At 40.1% G+C, this 25,573-nt stretch overlaps 1 protein-coding gene across 1 annotated transcript in view; it reads right to left on the minus strand.

The window, feature by feature from the left end:
- The window catches only part of LOC133629694 (partitioning defective 3 homolog), a 799,726-nt gene that overhangs the window by 30,291 nt on the left and 743,862 nt on the right, over positions 1-25,573 (minus strand). The gene's annotated exons all lie outside the window — the stretch shown is intronic.

Here is a 25,573-nt window from a genome sequence, read left to right on the forward strand (position 1 = left end):
ATGATTTTCAAGGTAAAAAGTTGATTTTCAAGACAAAAAATTATTTTCAAGGTAAAAGTTGATTTTCGGATGTTAAGTGGCTTACATGGGGTAAATGTCCGTTTAAAAAAGGCATTTTTTCCAATCATCCGTGGTAAATGTAGGTCAATTATTATTCTCTATTTGAGGAAGTTAGATTTTGTGTTTTGTAGTTTGGTTTCAGTGCTGCTATTTAAACAGTTTTTTTAAAAAATACATAAACAAGGTTAGTTGTTTTTTTAGCACTTTGCTGAGTTTGTAAACATTAATAAAAAACAAAAACTGCAAACACATCAATTAAATAAGTCAGTAGCTCACATTAGATACAAAACTTCTGTGACTATTGAACAAAAAAAAAATGCTCGTTGCTAACTTACATTGGATAGTCATTAGCAATTTTACATGGCGATTCTAACACCACTAAATGTATATATATATTATCACGCAACTTGAGTATGCTTAAAGTCCGTTGCTATAGTTATTAGCTACTGTGCTCAAGCTGTATTTTTCCTATCTGTGCAAGGACAAAACTTCTTGTCTGAGGGGTGGCCTCGGCCGCAGATGTTATCTTTGTTTTAGCCCGCTAACAGCCAAGGACTTCAAGGACCTCAACGAAGATAAGACGACAGCACGCAGACGAAGCAGAGACAAGGCGAAATCACAAGGCCCCCCCAGCACACTCCGTCACGTATTGTGCGTACTGGACCTGCTTTGCATGATATGTGTGACCACTCCTTTTAGAGGCGGCCTCAGTCATGTTGACTAGGGAACTCCTGAATAAATAGAGGGACGCGGGAGCTGTACCTTAGAGTGGGGATGTCCGATAATGACTTTTTGCCGATATCCGATATTCCGATATTGTCCAACTCTTTAATTACCGATACCGATATCAACCGATATATGCAGTCGTGGAATTAACACATTATTATGCCTAATTTGGACAACCAGGTATGGTGAAGATAAGGTACTTTTTAAAAAAAATAATAAAATAAGATAACTAAATTAAAAACATTTTCTTGAATAAAAAAGAAAGTAAAACAATATAAAACAGTTACATAGAAACTAGTAATTAATGAAAATGAATAAAATTAACTGTTAAAGGTTAGTACTATTAGTGGAGCAGCAGCATGCACAATCATGTGTGCTTACGGACTGTATCCCTTGCAGACTGTATTGATATATATTGATATATCATGTAGGAACCAGAATATTGATAACAGAAAGAAATGGGGGGAGGGAGGTTTTTTGGGTTGGTGCACTAATCGTAAGTGTATCTTGTGTTTATTATGTTGATTTAAAAAAAAAAACACAAAAAAAAACGATACAGATAATAAAAAAAACGATACCGATCATTTCCGATATTACATTTTAACGCATTTATCGGACATCCCTACCTTAGAGCGTAGGGCGAGACTGTGACTGAGTGTGCAGCTCCATGCGTTCTCCTCATGTGCTAAATTGAACTCTGTCTCTACATGATTCCTTGCTTCTTGTCTGTTTAATAGATGTCATCAGTGTTTGAACCTGACAGATAATTACAGTACAAACACTTTGTAGGGATCAACAAAATACAAAACACCTCTAAATGCGGCATTTCAAACTACAACTAATAATGACAAATGGTAAATGGGATATACACGGGACAGCGTTGCGCCGTTGGGAGACTGGCCGTGCCAGCAACCTGGGGGGTTCCTGGTTCGATCCCCAACTCCTACCAACCATGTTTTTTTTTTGTTTTTTTTTTAAAGGTTTATTTGAAATAGGGACAGATACAGAAACATAAATATCTGAAACAGTTATCCAATGTATGCATCATTGTGTTTGTAGCCAAAGCTAATTTACAACACTTGTCCCCAACAACAACAACAACAACAACAATAACAAAGATTTAACATCATTAAAATGGGAAAATACAAAGAATAGGGCCGTACGTTTGACTCCCCTGCAACACATTATCTAGACCAGTGGTCCCCAACCTTTTTGTACTTACGGACCGGTCAATGCTTGAAAATTTGTCCCACGGACCGGGGGGTAGGGGGGAGGGGTAGTAAAAAATTTTTTTTTATTTTTTTTATTTATTTGTCATAAAGAAATACAATCATGTGTGCGTACGGACTGTATCCCTGCAGACTGTATTGATTTATATTGATATGTAATGTATATATTGTGTTTTTTATGTTGAGTTAATTAAAAAAAAGAAAAGAAAAAAAAAAAAAAAAAAAAATGTATTTCTTGTGCGGCCGCGGCCAATCGGTCCACGGACCGGTACCGGGGACCACTGATCTAGACCACAAGAAAGTGTTCCAAATGTAAACTGAAAATACGTAAAGGGGACCTATGAAGATTTTAAAGACCTGATTTGGATACTAGTGTATTTTGTCAGTACTGCTACACATGCATCTGGTCTAAGGTTTCTACTCAATGAACTTTTGGTCTGCATAGATGCATTTGTGTCGATGGTCTAAGGCAGGAGTCACCAACCTTTTTGAAAGCAAGAGCTACTTCTTGGGTAGTGATTAATGCGAAGGGCTACCAGTTTGATACACACTTAAATAAATTGCCAGAAATAGCCAATTTGCTCAATTTACCTTTAACTCTATGTTATTATTAATAATTAATGATATTTATACTTAATTGAACGGTTTAAAAGAGGAGAAAACACGAAAAAAATGACAATTCAATTTTGAAACATAGCTTATCTTCAATTTCGACTCTTTAAAATTCAAAATTCAACCGAAAAAAAGAAGAGAAAAACTAGCTAATTCGAATCTTTTGGAAAAAATTTAAAAAATAATTTATGGAACATCATTAGTAATTTTTCCTGATTAAGAATAATTTTAGAATTTTGATGACATGGTTTAAATAGCTTAAAATCCAATCTACACTTTGTTAGAATACATAACAAATTGGACCAATCTAGACAAATCATTACTTCTTCTAGATTTTCCTGAGCAAAATTTTTAAAAGAAATTCAAAAGACTTAGAAATAAGATTTAAATTTGATTCTACAGATTTTCTAGATTTGCCAGAATAATTTTTTTGAATTTTAATCATAATACGTTTGAAGAAATATTTCACAAATATTCTTCGTCGAAAAAACAGAAGCTAAAATTAAAATGTAATTATTATTCTTTACAATAGAAAAAATTAATTTACTTGAACATTGATTTAAATTGTCAGGAAACACGAGGAAGGAATTGAAAAGGTAAAAAGGTATATGTGTTTAAAAATCCTAAAATCATTTTTAAGGTTGTATTTTTTCTCTAAAATTGTCTTTCTGAAAGTTATAAGAAGCAAAGTAAAAAAATGAATTAATTTATTTAAACAAGTGAAGACCAAGTCTTTGAAATATTTTCTTGGATTCTCAAATTCTATTTGAGTTTTGTCTCTCTTAGAATTAAAAATGTCAGACAAAGCGAGACCAGCTTGCTAGTAAATAAATACAATTAAAAAAATAGAGGCAGCTCACTGGTAAGTGCTGCTATTTGAGCTATTTTTAGAACAGGCCAGCGGGCGACTCATCTGGTCCTTACGGGCTACCTGGTGCCCGCGGGCACCGCGTTGGTGACCCCTGGTCTAAGGTTTCTACTCAATTAACTTTTGGTCTGCATAGATGCATTTGTGTCGATTATGTCCGCAGATAATGTTCGTAATTAATATACACGAGTCACGGGGCCAAAAGGAACAATGAATATGCACCAAAATGAAAAAAGGTTACGGGTATGAAGTGACTCTTGCATGCATGCAGGATCACATCTGTGTCAGATGAGCTGGCAAAACTTCATCCAAACTGTTTTTGCTCATCCTTTTTTACAAAAACCCAAAAGCAGTGAAGTTGTCACGTTGTGTAAATGGTAAATAAAAAGAGAATACAACAAGTCCTTTTCCACTTATATTCAATTGAATAGACTTCAAAGACAAGATATTTAACGTTCCAACTGGAAAACGTTGTCATTTGTTGCAAATGTTAGCTCGTTTGCGACGTGTCTCGAAAAAAGCTGGCACGAGTGGCAAAAAAGAGTGAGAAAGCTGAGGAATGCTCATCAAAGACTCATTTGGAACATCCCACAGGTGAACAGGCTAATTGGGAACAGGTGGGTGCCATGATTGGGTATAAAAGCAGCTTCCGTGAAAATGCTCAGTCGTTCACAAACAAGGACGGGGCGAGGGTCACCACTTTGTCAACAAATGCCTGAGCAAATTGTTAAAGAACAACATTTCTCAACCAAGCTATTGCAAGGAATTTAGGGATTTCACCATCTACGCTCCGTAATATCATCAAAAGGTTCAGAGAATCTGGAGAAATCACTGCACGTGAGCCATGATATTACGCACCTTCGATCCCTGCATCAAAAAGCCACATCAGTGTGTAAAGGATATCGCCACATGGGCTCGGGAACACTTCAGAAAACCACTGTCAGTAACTAAAGTCGGTCGCTACATCTGTAAGTGCAAGTTAAAACTCTACTATGCAAAGCTAAAGCCATTTATCAACAACACCCAGAAACGCAGCCGGCTTCGCTGGGCCCCGAGCTCATATAAGACGGACTGATGCAAAGTGGAAAAGTGTTCTGTGGTCTGACCAGTCCACATTTCAAATTGTTTTTGGAAACTGTGGACGTCAAAGAGGAAAAGAACCATCCGGATTGTTCTAGGCGCAAAGTGTAAAAGCCAGCATGTGTGATGGTATGGGGGTGTATTAGTGGCCAAGACATGGGTAACTTACACATCTGTGAAGGCGCCATTAATGCTGAAAGGTACATACAGGTTTTGGAGCAACATATGTTGTTATCATGGACGCCCCTGCTTATTTCAGCAAGACAATGCCAAGCCACGTGATACAACAGCGTGGCTCCGTAGTAAAAGAGTGCGGGTACTAGACAATGTTAAATATCTTGTCTTTGCAGTCTATTCAATTGAATATAAGTTGACAATTATTTGTTGTATTCTCTTTTTATTTAGCATTTACACAACGTGACAACTTCACTGGTGTTGGGGTTTTGTATTAAAGCAATACGGACTAAGTAAAACTTTGGATAAATGCAGCTTTGTGATCAACATGTCCATAAGTCCCAGTCCTACCCCCCACCTGTGGTTTTTGACCTGAACTGTTGACAGAGGTCGCGAGCCCTTTAAGGCTGCCGTTGGGGAGGGGGGTTAGGGGGGAGGGGGGCGGCGGTGTAATAGTCATCCTTTGATCCAGGAGGATTTGGCAGATGTCTCCGACACCACGGGGCTTAAAAAAGCGCGGACGCAAACAACGCCGCCGTCCCTGTACCCGGCTCGGGTCACATGTTGCGTCTCAGTCTGGCCTATAAACACTCACAGCAGCTAATAAAGGACTAATCCAATCACATCGGTCATATGAGCCCATGTGTGTCAGAGGTCAGGCTCTACTAATCACAATGACAGCGACACAATCGCCAGAATAAAAGCCCAAAGAAGTTGCAAGTCGTGACGCGACTACTGAGACTTTTACACAGAAAGACTACACTGCAAAAAGTGAAATCTAAGTAAGATGAAATATCTCAAATAAGGGTGATGTTTGTTTATTTTCTGCCTGATAAGATCATTCTTCTCACTAAGCAGATTTCATGTTAGAGTGTTTTACTTGTTTGAAGTGTTTTGGTCCTAAATGATCTCAGTAAGATATTACAGCTTGTTGCTGAGATTTGATGACCTATATTGAGTAAAACATGCTTGAAACTATTTTTGTGCAAATGTCCAAAAGGAAGGCGGGGAAGAAGAGGGGAAAAAGGTGGGCAAAATGGTCAAAAGTCCCAATTTTGTCTAAAATACCTCCTCCGGGTTCCAGTTCCACGAGTCCCGCCGCCGGCCGCACAAGTCCCGGGATGCAAAAAATGTCCAAAACGCACCCAGCAAAGTCCCACGGGAAGTGGGGGGAGAAAAGTGAGAAAAGTCATTAAAAGTCCCCGAAAATGTTCAAAATACCTACCCAGGTTCCAGTCCCATGAGTCCCTGTCTCCGGCCGCACATGTCCCGGGATGCAAAAAATGTCCAAAACACACCCAGCAAAGTCCCATGGGAAGTGGGGGGAGAAAAGTCGTCAAAAGTCCCCGAAAATGTTCAAAATACCTACCCAGGTTCCAGTCCCACGAGTCCCTGCCGCCGGCCGCACAAGTCCCGGGATGCAAAAAATGTCCATAACACACCCAGCAAAGTCCCACGGGAAGTGGGGGGAGAAAAGTGAAAAAGTCGTCAAAAGTCCCCGAAAATGTTCAAAATACCTACCCAGGTTCCAGTCCCACGAGTCCCTGCCGCCGGCCGCACAAGTCTCGAGATGCAAAAAATGTCCAAAACGCACCCAGCAAAGTCCCACGGGAAGTGGGAGGAGAAAAGTGAGAAAAGTCGTCAAAAGTCCCCGAAAATGTTCAAAATACCTACCCAGGTTCCAGTCCCACGAGTCCCTGCCGCCGGCCACACAAGTCCCGGGATGCAAAAAATGTCCAAAACGCACCCAGCAAAGTCCCACGGGAAGTGGGAGGAGAAAAGTGAGAAAAGTCGTCAAAAGTCCCCGAAAATGTTCAAAATACCTACCCAGGTTCCAGTCCCACGAGTCCCTGCCGCCGGCCACACAAGTCCCGGGATGCAAAAAATGTCCAAAACGCACCCAGCAAAGTCCCACGGGAAGTGGGGGGAGAAAAGTGAGAAAAGTCGTCAAAAGTCCCCGAAAATGTTCAAAATACCTACCCAGGTTCCAGTCCCACATGGAGTGCCGAACCCGGTGTGATTTTTGAACATTTTATTGACTTTTGTCACTTTTCTCCCCCGCCTTCCCGTATGACTTTGCTGGGCACGTTTTGGACATTTTGAGCATCCCAGCCGGCGGCGGGACTTGTGGGACTCCAACCTGGGTAGGTATTGTCAACATTTTTGGGACTTTTGCAGAGTTTTCCAACTTTTATGCCCTCCACCCCGCCCCGTGGGACTCGACTGGGTGTGTTACGGACATTTTGGGCATCCCGGGATGTGTGCGGCCACACATCAGATTTTATGTTAGAGTGTTTTACTTGTTTTAAGTGTTTTGATGCTAAATGATCTCAGTAAGATATTACAGCTTGTTGCTGAGATTTGATGACCTATATTGAGTAAAACATGCTTGAAACTATTTTTGTCCAAATGTCCAAAACACACCCAGCAATGGTGCACAGGAACGCGGGGAAGAAGAGGGGAAAAAGGTGGGCAAAATGGTCAAAAGTCCCAATTTTGTCCAAAATACCTCCCCGGGTTCCAGTCCCACGAGTCCCGCCGCCGGCCGCACAAGTCCCGGGATGCAAAAAATGTCCAAAACGCGCCCAGCAAAGTCCCACGGGAAGTGGGGGAGAAAAGTGAGAAAAGTCGTCAAAAGTCCCCGAAAATATTCAAAATACCTACCCAGGTTCCAGTCCCACAAGTCCCAGGATGCCCAAAATGTCCATGACACACCCAGCCGAGTCCCACGGGGAGGGGGGATAAAAGTTGGAAAAGTCGGCAAAAGTCCCAAAAATGTTCAAAATACCTACCCAGGTTCCAGTACCCCATGGAGTGCCGAACCCGGGTGTGATTTTTGAACATTTTATTGACTTTTGTCACTTTTCTCCCCCGCCTTCCCGTATGACTTTGCTGGGCACGTTTTGGACATTTTGGGCATCCAGGGCGGCGGCGTGACTTGTGGGACTCCAACCTGGGTAGGTATTTTGAACATTTTTGGGACTTTTGCAGAGTTTTCCAACTTTTATGCCCTCCACCCCGCCCCGTGGGACTCGGCTGGGTGTGTTATGGACATTTTGGGCATCCCGGGACTTGCGCGGCCATACATCAGATTTTATGTTAGAGTGTTTTACTTGTTTGAAGTGTTTTGCTCCTAAATGATGTCAGTAAGATATTACAGCTTGTTGCTGAGATTTGATGACCTATATTGAGTAAAACATGCTTGAAACTTATTTTGTCCAAATGTCCAAAACACACCCAGCCGAGTCCCACGGGAGGGGGGATAAAAGTTGGAAAAGCTGGCAAAAGTCCCAAAATGTTCAAAATACCTACCCAGGTCCGAGTCCCACATGACATGGACTTGAACCCGGGTGTGAATTTTGAACATTTTACCGACTTTTCTCACTTTTCTCCCCCGCCTTCCCGTGGGACTTTGTTGGGCGCGTTTTGGACATTTTAGGCATCCCGGGACTTGTGGGACTGGAGCCTGGGTAGGTATTTTGAACATTTTTGGGACTTTTGCCGACTTTTCCAACTTTTATCCCCACCCCATTTCCACACACCCCATTTTTTTTCCTATTTTATCGGAGTAATCTATTTCAATAAAAAACGCGTTCGTTAATTATTTTTTTTTGTCGGAGTAATTGATTTCAATACAATTTGTGTTTGATAAAACGTTTGACTTTTTTTTTTTGTCAGGGTAATCGATTTCAATAAAAAATGCGTTCGATAAAACGTTAGAATTTTTTTTTCTTTTTTTGTCGGAGTAATCGATTTTAATAAAAAATGCGTTGGATAAAACGTTCAATCATTTTCTTTTTTGCCGGAGTAATCGATTCCAAAAAAAAATGCTTTCTATAAAAAGTTCGATAATTTTTTAATTTTTTGTCAGAGTAATCTAAATCAATAAAAAATGTGTTCCATAATACATTTGATTTTTTTTTTTTTGTTGTAGTCGGAATAATTTTTTTTTTTTTTGCGCACGATAACTTTTTTTTCCTATTTTACCAGAGTAATCTATTTCAATTAAAAATGCGTTCGATTAAACGTTCAATATTTTGTTTTCTTTTCTGTCTTTTCTAAAAAAATGCGCTTGATAAAATGTTCGATACATTTTTTTGGTCAGAGTAATCGATTTCAATGAAAAATGCATTCTACAAAACTTTTTTTTCTTTTCTTTTTTTATAAAAAATGCGTTTACCTTTTTTTTCTTTTTATCAGACCTATATTGAGTAAAACATGCTTGAAACTAGAATATCAACTGCTGCAAAGCTGTGTCATCAACACTCACAAGTATAAAACTACTTTTCTAAAGTAATCATTTCTTACTTCAAGCATGAAAACAACAAATCATGATGCATATCATTATGTCAAGATAATGGCACTAGCATTTCCCTTATTTAAGAATATTTTTCAACATATTGAGCAAAAAGGTCTCATATTTGTATATATATATATATATATATATTTGTATATATATATATATATATATATATATATATATATATATATATATATATATATATATATATTCCTTGCTCACTAATTGACTGAAAGAGCATGTTATCGATGGGAAAATGCATTTTTAAACAATATGATTTGCCTGAGCGTTGCCTTTTTGCCTTTCCATTAAGAACAATAAACTAGTTTTTAGTGTAAGTTTGCTGGTTTCAAGAAATGTAATGGCGAGCGCATATCATTATGTCAAGATAATGGCACTAGCATTTACTTCATTTAAGAATATTTTTCAGCATATTGAGAAAAAAGGTCTCATATTTGTTTTTTCTACCAAGAAACGTGCACTTGTTATTAGTGAGAATATACTTATTTGAAGCTATTTTTGGGTTCATTGAGGTTAGCTAATTTGACTTGTTTTGGAAAGTCTTTACAAGCTGATTTTTCTTGTTCTATTGGCAGATAATTTTGCTTAGTTCAAATAAAAAAAAAACCTCAGTTTTGTATTTTTTTTTTCTTGTTTTTGAACACTGACTTTTTGCAGTGTGTGAACTGCGACTTTAAAAACCCCCCGATGTTATCTGATCGCTGTTGATTGAAATTCACAGCATTATCTTCCCCTTCTTGCTCAGGCCTCAGTATCTCCACGCAGCAGATGATAGGGTGGGCTTCTTTAAGTTTGGGGCCCTATGGCAATCTTGAATCCAGTCAAAGGCGCAGCTCATCTTTATTTCATCGCACCGTCTACTAACGTTTAATTCAAAGACGGGAAGATAAAGGGGAGATGGACAGCAGATGGGGAGTGAAAAAAGAAAAAAGATTAGATTGGTATTACTTCTGGACATTTTTTTAAGGGGGGGAAGAATGCTTTTTTTGTCTTCAGAGGAAATGTGCAAAAGTGTACATACACTTGTAAAGAACATCATGTCATCAGCATTGTCCACACGTTTAAGTCAGGACTTTGGGATGGCCATTCTAAAACTGCCCCGACGGGGTTTTCGCAGCTTACTGCGGGGTCGTTCTCCCAGGGATGCAGACGGACTACTCCGGACAAGGCGTGCAAGTAAAAACATGATTTATTCCTAAAGAAATCAAAGGAGTACAAAAACAGAAAACGAGCCGACAGAACAACGTGCCTGATAGCACTCGAAGCTAACACTTAGCATAGACTATGGACAAGGAATACTCATGAAACTGTGGCATGACACAAACAAGACTTACGTAGCAAGGCATGAAGCAAACAACTAGAGACAAGGCACAACTCCCGTAACAGGCTGACCGGCAAAGGCAGGCTTAAATAATGCCTCTGATTAGTGCTCGGGTAGCAGGTGAGCGGGCGAACACTAATCAGAGACAGGTGAACACAATGATCAACCATGGCAACCAAAACAAACTCAGAGGTGCACAAACAGGAACTCAAGGAGTCCAAAACTAACAGAAAACACAAAACATGATCCGGACCACGGATCATGACAAAAACCTTCATTCTAGCCTGAGTTAGCCATTCCTTTACCACTTTTGAGGTGTGTTTGGGGTCACTGTGTTATACAATATGTGTTTTATGTTGCACAATTGCACCAAGAAAAATCCGTAGTTTGTGAACCCGTTCTCAAACAATGGCAATAAAACTATTCTGATTCTGATTCTGATTGTCCTGTTGGAACACCCAACTGCGCCCAAGACCCAACCTCCGGGCTGATGATTTTAGCTTGTCCTGAAGAATTCAGAGCTAATCCTCCTTTTTCATTGTCCCATTTACTCTCTGTAAAGCAGCAGTTCCATTGGCAGCAAAAATTGAGCTGTTTAGAATGTTTTAGAATGGCCGTCAAGCATGGTGGTGGTAGTTTTATGCTCTGGGCCTGTTTTGCTGCCAATGGAACTGGTGCTTTACAGAGAGTAAATGGGACAATAGAAAACCTCCAAATTCTTCAGGACAAGCTAAAATCATCAGCCCGAAAGTTGGGTCTTGGGCGCAGTTGGGTGTTCCAATAGGACAATGACCCCAAACACACCTCAAAAGTGGTAAAGGAATGGCTAAATCAGGCTATAATGAAGGTTTTAGAATGGCCTTCCCAAAGTCCTGACTTAAAGGTGTGGACAATGCTGAAGAAACAAGTCCATGTCAATGCTCCAATCACTACATCACAAAAAAATAGAACTTATTGGAAACTCAAGACAGCCATGACGTGATGTTCTTTACAAGTGTATGTAAACTTTTGACCACGACTGTATCTCCCAATCAGTCCGAATTTTGCGGCGATCAAAAAAAAAGGGTTTGACATATTTTAATCTTCGGACAATGGCTCCAAAATTCCTTTATTGCATCATCCAGAAGAAATCAGATTGCTCTTATGTGTCAGTTCTAAATGCCTCAGTAGTCCTCTGTGGCCACGGGGATAGGTCATGAATTCCCTGCTGTAGCCCTCCGTTCTCTCCCACGAGCTCCATAAGTGACAGCTGCAGGCTGGACAAAGGCCCGATAACACCCTGGATTTGTCAAGCTCTGACTTGACCGATGCACCGTGGTGACTGATGCACCGACAGTGGCACTTTGCCAGCCACAACCCCCTCCTCCTGGAAGGGGCCGCTGTTGTTGAGCTATTTGTGAAGGCATGTGTGGTTATATGGGGTCCTAGAGGGTCCAAAGTGGCATCGACTGGGATCCTTGCCAAACAATGGTCGTGGCAAGGCTGGGGGGCATTGAGTTCTGATTGCCAGAAGCAAAGCATGAAGATGTTGAACAATTTAAGGCAGGGTTTCACACATTTTCTTGGCAGAAGATCAGAAATGATCAACTTGGTTCCAGGGATCTTGGCTTTGATGAGTTGTAATGAGCACTGATTGCCACAAGTAAAGCATGAAGACTTTTAACTAGGGATGTGCCGATCGATTGGCCATGATCAGATTTGGCCGATTTTCATGAACGAGTATGCGATTGCCATTGCCGAATAATGCCCTTCAATGGCAATCACAGATGCAGATCCCTTCTGGCTGACATTGTATTTACTGTTAGTTCCCAAGGTTGAAGTCAGAAGCCAGATACGTAAGGACTGGGATGCTTGCCAAACAATGGTCGTGGCATTGAGTTTTAATTGCCAGAAGGAAAGAATGAAGATTTTGAACACTTTAAGGCAGGGTTTACACATTTTCTTGGCAGAAGATCAGAAATTATCAACTTGGTTCCAGGGATCTTGGCTTTGATGAGTCGTATTGAGCACTGATTGCCGGAAGTAAAGCATAAAAACTTTTAACTAGGGATGTGCTGATCGATCGTACACCCAAGAAATTTTGGACGATTATGTGATTGCCATTGCAGAATAATGCCCTTCAATGGCAATCACAGATGCAGATCCCCTCTGGCTGTCATTGTATTTATTGGTAGTTCCCCCAGTTGAAGTCAGAAACCAGATACGTAAGGACTGGGATGCTTGCCAAACAATGGTCGTGGCATTGAGTTCTGATGGCCAAAAGGAAAGCATGAAGATTTTGAACACTTTAAGGCAGAGTTTCACACATTTTCTTGGCAGAATATCAGAAATGATCAACTTGGTTCCAGGGATCTTGCCTTAGATGAGTCGTATTGAGCACTGATTGCGGGAAAGTAAAGCATGAAAACTTTTAACCAGGGATGTGCCGATTGATCGATTCCCGGTCATTTTCGGCCGATTTTCATGAACGAGTATGTTATCGCCATTGCCGAATAATGCCCTTCAATGGCAATAATAAATGCAGATCCCCTCTGGCTGACATTGTATTTATTGTTAGTTCCCCCGGTTGAAGTCAGAAGCCAGATACGTAAGGACTGGGATGCTTGCCAAACAATGGTCGTGGCATTGAGTTCTGATTGCCAGAAGGAAAGCATGGAGATTTTGAACACTTTAAGGCAGAGTTTCACACATTTTCTTGGCAGAATATCAGAAATGATCAACTTGGTTCCAGGGATCTTGCCTTAGATGAGTCGTATTGAGCACTGATTGCCGGAAGTAAAGCATGAAAACTTTTAACTAGGGATGTGCCGATCGATCGTACACCCAAGAAGTTTTGGACGATTATGTGATTGCCATTGCCGAATAATGCCCTTCAATGGCAATCACAGATGCAGATCCCCTCTGGCTGTCATTGTATTTATTGGTAGTTCCCCCAGTTGAAGTCAGAAACCAGATACGTAAGGACTGGGATGCTTGCCAAACAATGGTCGTGGCATTGAGTTCTGATGGCCAGAAGGAAAGCATGAAGATTTTGAACACTTTAAGGCAGAGTTTCACACATTTTCTTGGCAGAAGATCAGAAATGATCAACTCGGTTCCAGGGATCTTGGCTTAGATGAGTCGTATTGAGCACTGATTGCCGGAAGTAAAGCATGAAAAATTTTAACTAGGGATGTGCCGATTCATCGTTTCCCGGTCAGTTTTGGCCGATTTTCATGAACGAGTATGTTATCGCCATTGCCGAATAATGCCCTTCAATGGCAATAATAAATGCAGATCCCTTCTGGCTGACATTGTATTTATTGTTAGTTCCCCCGGTTGAAGTCAGAAGCCAGACACGTAAGGACTGGGATGCTTGCCAAACAATGGTCGTGGCATTGAGTTCTGATTGCCAGAAGCAAAGCATGAAGATTTTGAACACTTTAAGGCAGAGTTTCACACATTTTCTTGGCAGAATATCAGAAATGATCAACTTGGTCCCAGGGATCTTGGCTTTGATGAGTCGTAATGAGCACTGTATTTTATTTAACGACAACATTGCAATAAGAAACATATGTTTCATGTACCCTAAGATTTTTTGTAAATAAAAAATAAATAAAGCCAATAATGCCATTTTTTGTGGTCCCCTTTATTTAGAAAAGTATCGAAAAGTATCAAAATACATTTTGGTACCGGTACCAAAATATTGGTATGGGGACAACTCTAGTAGATAGTCGTTTTTGCTTCTGTTGAGTCATTTTAAAAGTGCAATCGCCCTCATCGTAAATAAATAGAACAGATTACAGTTCGTACATGTGATTAATATTGGTATGATCGGTATTGGCACCATAAATCCCTGATCGGAACATTCAAACTTTTAGGCAAAGTTTCACATACTTTGGTTCCAGGGATCTATGTTCCAATGACCAACACAACTTGTCATAACCCTCCTTGAGGAGTATAAATACTCATTCTTAGGTCCCTAAATTGGGGGAAATGCGGCTTTGTTGTGTATAATTTGGCACTGGATGATGATTGTTTGGTTAATCTCTATACTGTATACTCTAGCCTGTAAATAGACCCCCCTTTTAGACCAGTTGATCTACCGTTTCTTTTCTGCTCTGCCCACCCTCTCCTTCATGGAGAGGGTGGGCACAGATTTAGTGACCACAGATGAGGCCCTAGCTGTCCAAAGTTGGGATCCAGGGTGGACAATTCATCTGCGCATCAGTTGATTATGTCTCTGCGCTGCTGACCTGTCTCCACTCAAGATGGCCTCCTGCTGGCCCCACTATGGACTGGACTCTCACTATTATGTTAGATCCACTATGGACTGGACTCTCTCAATATTATGTTGGATCCACTATGGACTGGACTCTCACACTATTATGTTAGATCCACTATGGACTGGACTCTCACACTATTATGTTAGATCCACTATGGACTGGACTCTCACACTATTATGTTAGATCCACTATGGACTAGACTCTCACACTATTATGTTAGATCCACTATGGACTGGACTCTCACTCTATTATGTTAGATCCACTATGGACTGGACTCTCACACTATTATGTTAGATCCACTATGGACTGGACTCTCACGCTATTATGTAAGATCCACTATGGACTGGACTCTCACACTATTATGTTAGATCCACTATGAACTGGACTCTTACTATTATGTTGGATCCACTATGGACTGGACTCTCTCAATATTATGTTAGATCCACTATGGACTGGACTCTCACACTATTATGTTAGATCCACTATGGACTGGACTCTCACACTATTATGTTAGATCCACTATGGACTGGACTCTCACCCTATTATGTTAGATCCACTATGGACTGGACTCTCACACTATTATGTTAGATCCACTATGGACTGGACTCTCACCCTATTATGTTAGATCCACTATGGACTGGACTCTCACACTATTATGTTAGATCCACTATGGACTGGACTCTCACACTATTATGTAAGATCCACTATGGACTGGACTCTCACACTATTATGCTAGATCCACTATGGACTAGACTCTCACACTATTATGTTAGATCCACTATGGACTAGACTCTCACACTATTATGTTAGATCCACTATGGACTGGACTCTCACACTATTATGTTAGATCCACTATGGACTGGACTCTCACACTATTATGTTAGATCCACTATGGACTGGACTCTCACACTATTATGTTAGATCCACTATGGACTGGACTCTCACTATTATGTTAGATCCACTATGGACTGGACTCTCACTATTATGTTAGATCCACTATGGACTGGACTCTCACTATTATGTTAGATCCACTATGGACTGGACTCTCACACTATTATGTTAGATCCACTATGGACTGGACTCTCACTATTATGTTAGATCCACTATGGACTGGACTCTCACACTATTATGTTAGATCCACTATGGACTGGACTCTCACACTATTATGTTAGATCCACTATGGACTGGACTCTCACACTATTATGTTAGATCCACTATGGACTGGACTCTCACTATTATGTTAGATCCACTATGGACTGGACTCTCACTATTATATTAGAACTACTCGGGTTGAGTTTTTTCTTGCCCTGATGTGGGATCTGAGCCGAGGACGTTGTTGTGGCTTGTGCAGCCCTTTGAGACACTGGTGATTTAGGGCTATATAAGTAAACATTGATTGATTGATTGATTGTTTGGCTAATATGGCACTAAGTAGACGGAACACTGGAGTGTAAGCACAGTTCCAAAGGAAACTGATTAACACAAAGAACCAAAACCAACCAACCTCACCCAAATCTGCTTTCAAGTGCACAGAAAGAAAACAAACCCTCCAGTAAACACTGACTTCCTCAGAAGTTCTTTCCCTTGGAACACTTCATCTTCTCCCTGGCAGCTGCCGCCATTTAAACAAAACCAACGAGGCGGTCCTTCTGTCAGGCCTTTTCATTGGCCGGCGCCCCTACAGAGGACGCCATGGAACAATCAAAGCCACCTTTGTTTGGGCCCAGAGTGCAGCTCCCGGGTCAAGGACACAGGTGTGACCCCTTTTAAAGAAATATTTCAATGATTTCTTCATTTTTTTTTTTTCAACATGGCCAGAAATGCTGAACCGAGCGAGATTGTTTTTGAGATGGCGGAGATAGCGAGATTGTTTACCTATTGTAAAGCGGTTTCTTTTGTGTGCGGATGAATAATTCATGGCATAGCGCTAGGTTAGTTAGAGGTGTGGCGCTGAATGCGGTTTATCCTTGGAAAACTAAGTGGATAAACAATGAATGCCAAAAAAAAAATACTTGTTAAAATGTCCTTTTCTATGTTGTTCTAGCGCCCCCCTAGTAAGAAAACACAGACAAAACTGCCTGTAACTCCCAGTAGGAATGTCGTAGAGACATGAAACAAAAACCTCTATGTAGGTCTCACTTAGACCCATATTTCATACACTGACAACCCCCAGCAAAAATCAACAGGAAGTTTGCAATTCCCCCTTCAAAACAAAAGCGATTCCTTTTTCTATGTTGTTCTGGGATTTTATCCGTCTTCTTCCATGGTCGGGTTGAAGAAGTGCACACTCCCGCCCATCCCAGGCCAATCCAGAGCCCCTCAGGTATGTTGCCAACACCACTGTTAGGTACTTATTTTATTGGAACGGAGACTTAATTAGGGACCGAGTCCCTTTGGGACAGAGGACCCTTTTGAATTTCTAGCGTTTTATTATTATACCGCCGCCTCTTTGAGCTGTAATTTGACCCCCTTAACATGCTTCAAAACTCACCAAATTGGACACACACATCAGGACTGCCGAAAATTGCGATCTAATAAAAAAAAAAAAAAACCCAAAACTCAAAATTGCGCTCTACCGCCCCCTAGGAATAAAACACAGACAAAACTGCCTGTAACTCCCAGTAGGAATGTCATAGAGACATGAAACAAAAACCTCTATGTAGGTCTCACTTAGACCTATATTTCATACACTGACAACCCCCAGCAAAAATCAACAGGAAGTTTGCAATTCCCCCTTCAAAACAAAAGCGATTCCTTTTCTATGTTGTTCTGGGATTTTATCCGTCTTCTTCCATGGTCGGGTTGAAGAAGTGCACACTCCCGTCCAGCCCAGGCCAATCCAGAGACCCTCAGGTATGTTGCCAACACCACTGTTAGGTACTTATTTTATTGGAATGGAGACTTAATTAGGGACCGAGTCCCTTTGGGGAGGACCCTATTGAATTTCTAGCGTTTTATTATTATACCGCCGCCTCTCTGAGCTGTAATTTGACCCCCTTAACATGCTTCAAAACTCACCAAATTGGACACACACATCAGGACTGACGAAAATTGCGATCTAATCAAAAAAACCAAACCCCAAAACTCAAAATTGCGCTCTAGCGCCCCCTAGGAAGAAAACACAGACAAAACTGCATGTAATTCCCAGTAGGAATGTCGTAGAGACATGAAACAAAAACCTCTACGTAGGTCTCACTTAGACCAATATTTCATACACTGACAACCCCCAGCAAAAATCAACAGGAAGTTTGCAATTCCCCCTTCAAAACAAAAGCGATTCCTTTTTCTATGTTGTTCTGGGATTTTATCCGTCTTCTTCCATGGTCGGGTTGAAGAAGTGCACACTCCCGTCCAGCCCAGGCCAATCCAGAGCCCCTCAGGTATGTTGCCATCACCGGAGTTAGGTACTTATTTTATTGGAACGGAGACTTAATTAGGGACCGAGTCTCTTTGGGACAGAGGACCCTATTGAATTTCTAGCGTTTTATTATTATACCCCCGCCTATGTGAGCTGTAATTTGACCCCCTTAACATGCTTCAAAACTCACCAAATTGAACACACACATCAGCACTGCCAAAAATTGCGATCTAATCAAAAAAACCAAACCCCAAAACTCAAAATTGCGCTCTAGCGCCCCCTAGGAATAAAACAAAGACAAAACTGCCTGTAACTCCCAGTAGGAATGTCGTAGAGACATGAAACAAAAACCTCTATGTAGGTCTCACTTAGACCCATATTTCATACACTGACAACCCCCTGCAAAAATCAACAGGAAGTTTGCAATTCCCCCTTCAAAACAAAAGTGATTCCTTTTCTATGTTGTCCTGGGATTTTATCCGTCTTCTTCCATGGTCGGGTTGAAGAAGTGCACACTCCCGTCCAGCCCAGGCCAATCCAGAGCCCTTCAGGTATGTTGCCAACACCACTGTTAGGTACATTTTATTGGAACGGAGACTTAATTAGGGACCGAGTCTCTTTGGGACAGAGGACCCTATTGTATTTCTAGCGTTTTATTATTATACCGCCGCCTCTTTGAGCTGTAATTTGACCCCCTTAACATGCTTCAAAACTCACCAAATTGGACACACACATCAGCACTGGCGAAAATTGCGATCTAATCAAAAAATCAAACCCTAAAACTCAAAATTGCGCTCTAGCGCCCCCTAGGAATAAAACACAGACAAAACTGCATGTAACTCCCAGTAGGAATGTCGTAGAGACATGAAACAAAAACCTCTATGTAGGTCTCACTTAGACCCATATTTCGTACACTGACAACCCCCAGCAAAAATCAACAGGACGTTTGCAATTCCCCCTTCAAAACAAAAGCGATTCCTTTTTCTATGTTGTTCTGGGATTTTATCCGTCTTCTTCCATGGTCGGGTTGAAGAAGTGCACACTCCCATCCAGCCCAGGCCAATCCAGAGCCCCTCAGGTATGTTGCCAACACCGCAGTTAGGTACTTATTTTATTGGAACGGAGACTTAATTAGGGACCAAGTCTCTTCGGGACAGAGGACCCTATTGTATTTCTAGCGTTTTATTATTATACCGCCGCCTCTTTGAGCTGTAATTTGACACCCTTAACATGCTTCAAAACTCACCAAATTGGACACACACATCAGGACTGTCGAAAATTGCGATCTAATAAAAAAACCCAAACCCCAAAACTCAAAATTGCGCTCTACCGCCCCCTTGGAAGAAAACACAGACAAAACTGCCTGTAACTCCCAGTAGGAATGTCGTAGAGACATGAAACAAAAACCTCTATGTAGGTCTCACTTAGACCCATATTTCATACACTGACAACCCCCAGCAAAAATCAACAGGAAGTTTGCAATTCCCCCTTCAAAACAAAAGCGATTCCTTTTCTATGTTGTTCTGGGATTTTATCCGTCTTCTTCCATGGTCGGGTTGAAGAAGTGCACACTCCCGTCCAGCCCAGGCCAATCCAGAGCCCCTCAGGTATGTTGCCAACACCGCAGTTAGGTACTTATTTTATTGGAACGGAGACTTAATTAGGGACCGAGTCCCTTTGGGACAGAGGACCCTATTGAATTTCTAGCGTTTTATTATTATACCGCCGCCTCTTTGAGCTGTAATTTGACCCCCTTAACATGCTTCAAAACTCACCAAATTGGACACACACATCAGCACTGGCAAAAATTGCGATCTAATCAAAAAATCAAACCCCAAAACTCAAAATTGCGCTCTAGCGCCCCCTAGGAAGAAAACACAGACAAAACTGCATGTAATTCCCAGTAGGAATGTCGTAGAGACATGAAACAAAAACCTCTATGTAGGTCTCACTTAGACCCATATTTCATACACTGACAACGCCCAGCAAAAATCAACAGGAAGTTTGCAATTCCCCCTTCAAAACAAGAGTTGTGTAAAAACAGTCACCTTTTTTCAAACATTATCTCCTCTGAGCGCGTTTGTCGTCCATCCATCCATCCATTTTCTACCGCTTGTCCCTTCTGATTAGAAGTTGATGAAAGAGTTTTAATTACTGCTCCGGTTTGGATTTCATGAGCCCTCAAAGTCGGTCCCGTCCATCGCTGCTTGCAGCTTTAATTTAACTAGAATCTGAATTATAAAATTCCGAGTATCGTATTTTCCGGGCTATAGAGCGCACCGGTATTCAAGACGCACTCACCGAACTTTACAAAAAATAACTACTTGTACTTGTATTAGCCACACCGGACTAGGGTTGTATGGTATATCGGTATTAGTATAGTACCGCGATACTAATGAATCATATTCGGTACTACACCGCCTCTAAAAATTCCCCAGCATCCCTGTTGTCGTCATGTCGTGACATTGCTGGTTTTACGAGCAGAGGAGCATGTTGGGCAGCGCACACGCACAGAGTACTTACAAGCAGACACAGTGTGTAGACAGAAAAGGGAGAATGGACGCATTTTGGTGTAAAAAGTCAAGATAAAGGTGAAGTTATAACACTGAAACACCCTCAAGAAGAGCTGCTTTAAGACATGGCTAGGTAGCTACTTCTAAATCACTAATCCTAGCCTCCATGGCGACAAAAAAAGTATGTTTCTTACAAGTTGCGTTATCACTGGAGGACGAGGAATAGCTAAACATGCTTCACTACACACCGTAGGAGGATACAATAGCTAACTGCTAACAAGGTTTCTCATTGTCATCCCATTGGGTTGAGTTTTTCCTTGCCCTGATGTGGGATCTGAGCCCAGGATGTCGTCGTGGCTTGTGCAGCCCTTTGAGACACTCGTGATTTAGGGCTATATAAGTAAACATTGATTGATTGATTGATTGGATAACAAGCTAGCACTCCTGAATGTAAACAAACGCCATGGGTGGATCTACACATGACATCCACTGTAATGATACCAAGTACAAGAGTGTATCTAGTCGATACTAATAGGATTACATCGCCACAAAAGCTTGTTTTCCTTTTTTAAAAATGTATATTATGTTTATGAAGCCAGTAAATACGTCCCTGGACACATGAGGACTTTGAATATGACCAATGTATGATCCTGTAAGTACTTGGTATCGGATCCATACCTAAATGTGTGGTATCATCCAAAACTAATGTCAAGTATCAAAGAATAAAATAATAAGTAATTATTACATTTTAACAGAAATGTAGATAGAACATGTTAAAATAGAAAATAAGCAGATATTAACAGTAAATGAACAAGTAGATTAATAATCCATTTTTTACAGTTTGTCCTTTATAACGTTGACAAAATAATAGGTGTATAAATGACACAATATGTTACTGCATAGACTAATTAGGAGTCTTTGTTTGTTGACTTACTACTAAAAGACAAGTTGTCTAGTATGTTCACTATTTTATTTAAGGACTAAATGACAATAATAAACATATGTTCCATGTACACTAACATTTTTTGTTCAAATAAATACAATAATGACATTTTTTGTGGTCCCCTTTATTTAGAAAAGTATCAAAATACATTTAGGTACTAAAATATTGGTATCGGCACTGATTACCCTTTGTAGGCCAGAACAGGTTTCATCCACAGCTATTGTTTGTGTTTCCACAGAAGCTAAAAAAAAAAAAGATGACATTTTCTAATATTTTCACCCCCTGAACAGCCCTATGGGCGTCCCAGCACAGGTGCAGCTGCAAGATGAGGGAGTGTCAGGTTGCAGGTGTGAGAAGTCAAGTGGGCTGCAGGGGTTAAACTGCCATGTGTGGACTTTCGTCAGGCAGCTTGATGGCTTTTGTTTAACTAACTAACTCTTTTTCATATCTTCTCACTTTTGTACAATAATGCTTAAATATCGTACTGAAGTGACGTTTGTTAGTTGCAAAACCTTTGCATTCATAGTCATTCACATCGACGTCCCACTGGGTTGTGAGTTTTTCCTTGCCCCTAAGTGAGACACTTGTGATTTAGGGCTATATAAATAAACATTGATTGATTGATTGATATACCGTACAACCCTACTTTCAACACATTCTCGTTCTCACAAAGTCAGAACCTATCCTCGGTTTTAAATTCTTGCCGGTCGAAAGTAAAGTGATTGACAGTGCTAACAAGCATGTGTAGAACAAAGGTCTGCACCTGGACTGCGTCTCATACTTCTGAGGTAAATGCGGACAATTCTTCACTGAGCACACTGCAAAAAGTCCAGTGTTCAAAAACAAGGGAAAAATACAAAAATTAGGGGTATTTTACTTAAACTAAGCAAAATTATCTGCCAATAGAACAAGAAAATTCGGCTTGTCAAGACTTTCCAAAACAAGTCAAATTAGCTAACCTCAATGAACCTCAAAATACCTTAAAATAAGTATATTCTCACTAATAACAAGTGCACTTTTCTTGGTAGAAAAAAAAGAGACCTTTTTTGCTCAATATGTTGAAAAATATTCTTAAATGAAGTAAATGCTAGTGCCATTATCTTGACATAATGATATGCGCTCGGCATTACATTTCTTGAAACCAGCAAACTTATACTAAAAACTAATTTATTGGTCTTAATGGAAAGGCAAAAAGGCAACGCTCAGGCAAATCATATTGTCTAAAAAAATGCATTTTCCCATCGATAACATGACATCATCGCGCCAAATGTGTGCTCTTTCAGTCAATTAGTGAGCAAGTAATATATATATATATATATATATATATATATATATATATATATATATATATATAGTTCATGCACATTCAGGTAAATTTTTCAAAATTACAATAAAAAAAAAAAATGGCCGGGGGCCGGGCTGTAAAAAAAAATAAAATAAAAATACAAAAAAATTATAATATATATTATATATATTATTATATAAAAAATATTTAAAAAAAAAAAAAATTATATATATATATATATATATATATATATATATATATATATATATATATATATATATATATATATATATATATAAAAAATTTACAGCCCGGCCCCCGGCTAAATTTTTTTTTTATTGTAATTTTGAAGATTTTACCTGAATGTGCATGAACTATTTCTGTTCAAAATAGTTAGAAATGTTACATGTTAAATTTTTAAATATTTACTGTCAATTTACTGTACTGTGCCAACTATACTACTATATGAGTACCTATTTTCTATTGTTCCATTGAAAATAAAACCGCAAAGTCCATTTGGCTGTCATCTGTTTTAATTATGAGACACATTTGTGTCAAAGTCATGATTTTTTTATTTCATGCTTGAAATAAGACATGAATACTTTTAAAAAAGTCGTTTTATACTTGTGAGTGTTGATGACACAACAGTTGATATTCTAGTTTCAAGCATGTTTTACTCAATATAGCTCATCAAATCTCAGCAACAAGCTGTAATATCTTCCTGAGATCATTTAGGACCAAAACCCTTAAAACAAGTAAAACACTCTAACATAAAATCTGCTTAGTGAGAAGAATTATCTTATCAGACGGAAAATAAGCAAATATCACTTAATTGAGATATTTAATCTTACCAGCAAACTTACACTAAAAAATAGATTATTGTTCTTAATGGAAAGGCAAAAAGGCAACGCTCAGGCAAATCATATTGTCTAAAAATGCATATTCCCATCGATAACATGACAGTTTTTGCAGTGCAGGTGCGCTTTGAGCCGGCGGTGAAAGATTTACACGTGCACGAGTGCTGCCACTCACCGCTTCCTCCATTTATAATTAAAGAAAGAGGCACCGGGGGGGTTGCTTGTCAGTCAGAAACCCAGCGAGGGGTCAGAGCCACTTTGAACAATAGAAATATCGACAGTGGAAGTAATAAAGCCAAATGAAAAAAAAAAAGGCCGGAGTCCAATGATTCGGTTCCCGGCACAGCTGGTCCCGGCTTTAAGTGACTGGCACTTCCGCATAGTGGAAAAAAGGTCTGGAGGAGGACGGAGGAGTGAAATAGGAGGGGGGTGGGGGGTGGGGGGTCCCCTCCATTACTGGATTAAGTCTTCCAGACGTATCCTGAGAGGCCAAACGAGGAACGAAGGAAGAAGGCCGGGGATGGCGGGTCCTGACCTTCAGTAATGGCGACCCAGACGGATGAGCAGCCGGCGGTGCCATTTCAATTTAGGCTATCAATGAGGTGCAATATTCAATGGGAGGGTTCAAAGGTCGGCATATGGTGACAGACGGGAGGTTTTAACGGAAGGGAATGTCATCGTTTCAACTTGGGAAATCGAATCAGTGTTCGCACAATACGGCCTTTTTATCAATGAAATATGATTCTCTTACGTGGAAATGTTGGTTCATCACGAGGTCATGTTTTTAACGACCACCGCCATCGCTGCGAGGAAGCACGCCGTGGCAAAAATAACCATTTATAGTCCAGTGTGAAGCTTGTAGTGTGACTTAGATCGGACTAGAGTTGTACAGTATATAGTATAGTATAGTACTGCGATACTAATGGATCATATTCAGTACCATACCGCCTCTAAAAAGTACCGGTCACGTCGTATCATTGCTGGGTTTACGAGCAGAGGAGCATGTTCGGCAGCGCGCACACACAGACTACTTACAAGCAGACACAGTGTGTAGACAGAAAAGGGAGAACGCACACATTTTGGTGTAAAAAGTAAACTTAAAGGTGAAGTTATAACACTGAAAGGGTTAAGACATGGCTAGCTAGCGGCTAACGTCCATTTACAGTGTTTTAGCTACTTCTAAATCACTAATCCTGGCCTCCATGGTGACAAATAAAGTAAGTTTCTTACCAGTAGCATTATCACTGGAGGACGAGGAATAGCTAAACATGCTTCACTACACACCGTAGGAGGATACAATAGCTCACCGGCGTCACAATGTAAACAAATGGGTGGATCTACACCTGACATCCACTGTAATGATACCAAGTACAAGAGCGGATCTAGTCGATACTGCAATGATTACATCAATATTTGTTTGGCATCACAAAATATTTTTTTCCTCTTTTTAAAATGTATATTATGTTTATAAAGTCAGTAATTACGTCCCCGGACACATGAGGACTTTGAATATGACCAATGTATGATCCTGTAACTACTTGGTATCGGATCGATACCTAAATGTGTGGTATCGTCCAAAACTAATGTAAAGTATAGAAGAAGAGAAGAATAAGTGATTACTACATTTTAACAGAAGTGTAGATAGAACATGTTGAAACAGAAAATAAGCAGATATTAACAGTAAATTAACAAGTGGATTAATAAATCCATTTTTACAGTTTGTCCCTCATAATGTGTACAAAATAATAGGTGTATAAATGACACAATATGTTACTGCATAGACTAATTAGGAGTCTTTGTTTGTTTACTTACTACTAAAAGACAAGTTGTCTAGTATGTTCACTATTTTATTTAAGGACTAAATTACAATAATAAACATATGTTTCATGTACACTAAGATTTTTTTATTAAAATAAAACCAATAATTACATTTTTTGTGGTCCCCTTTATTTAGAAAAAAG

This window comes from Entelurus aequoreus, linkage group LG15 (assembly GCF_033978785.1).
Source record: "Entelurus aequoreus isolate RoL-2023_Sb linkage group LG15, RoL_Eaeq_v1.1, whole genome shotgun sequence".
Taxonomy (NCBI): Eukaryota; Metazoa; Chordata; class Actinopteri; order Syngnathiformes; family Syngnathidae; genus Entelurus; species Entelurus aequoreus.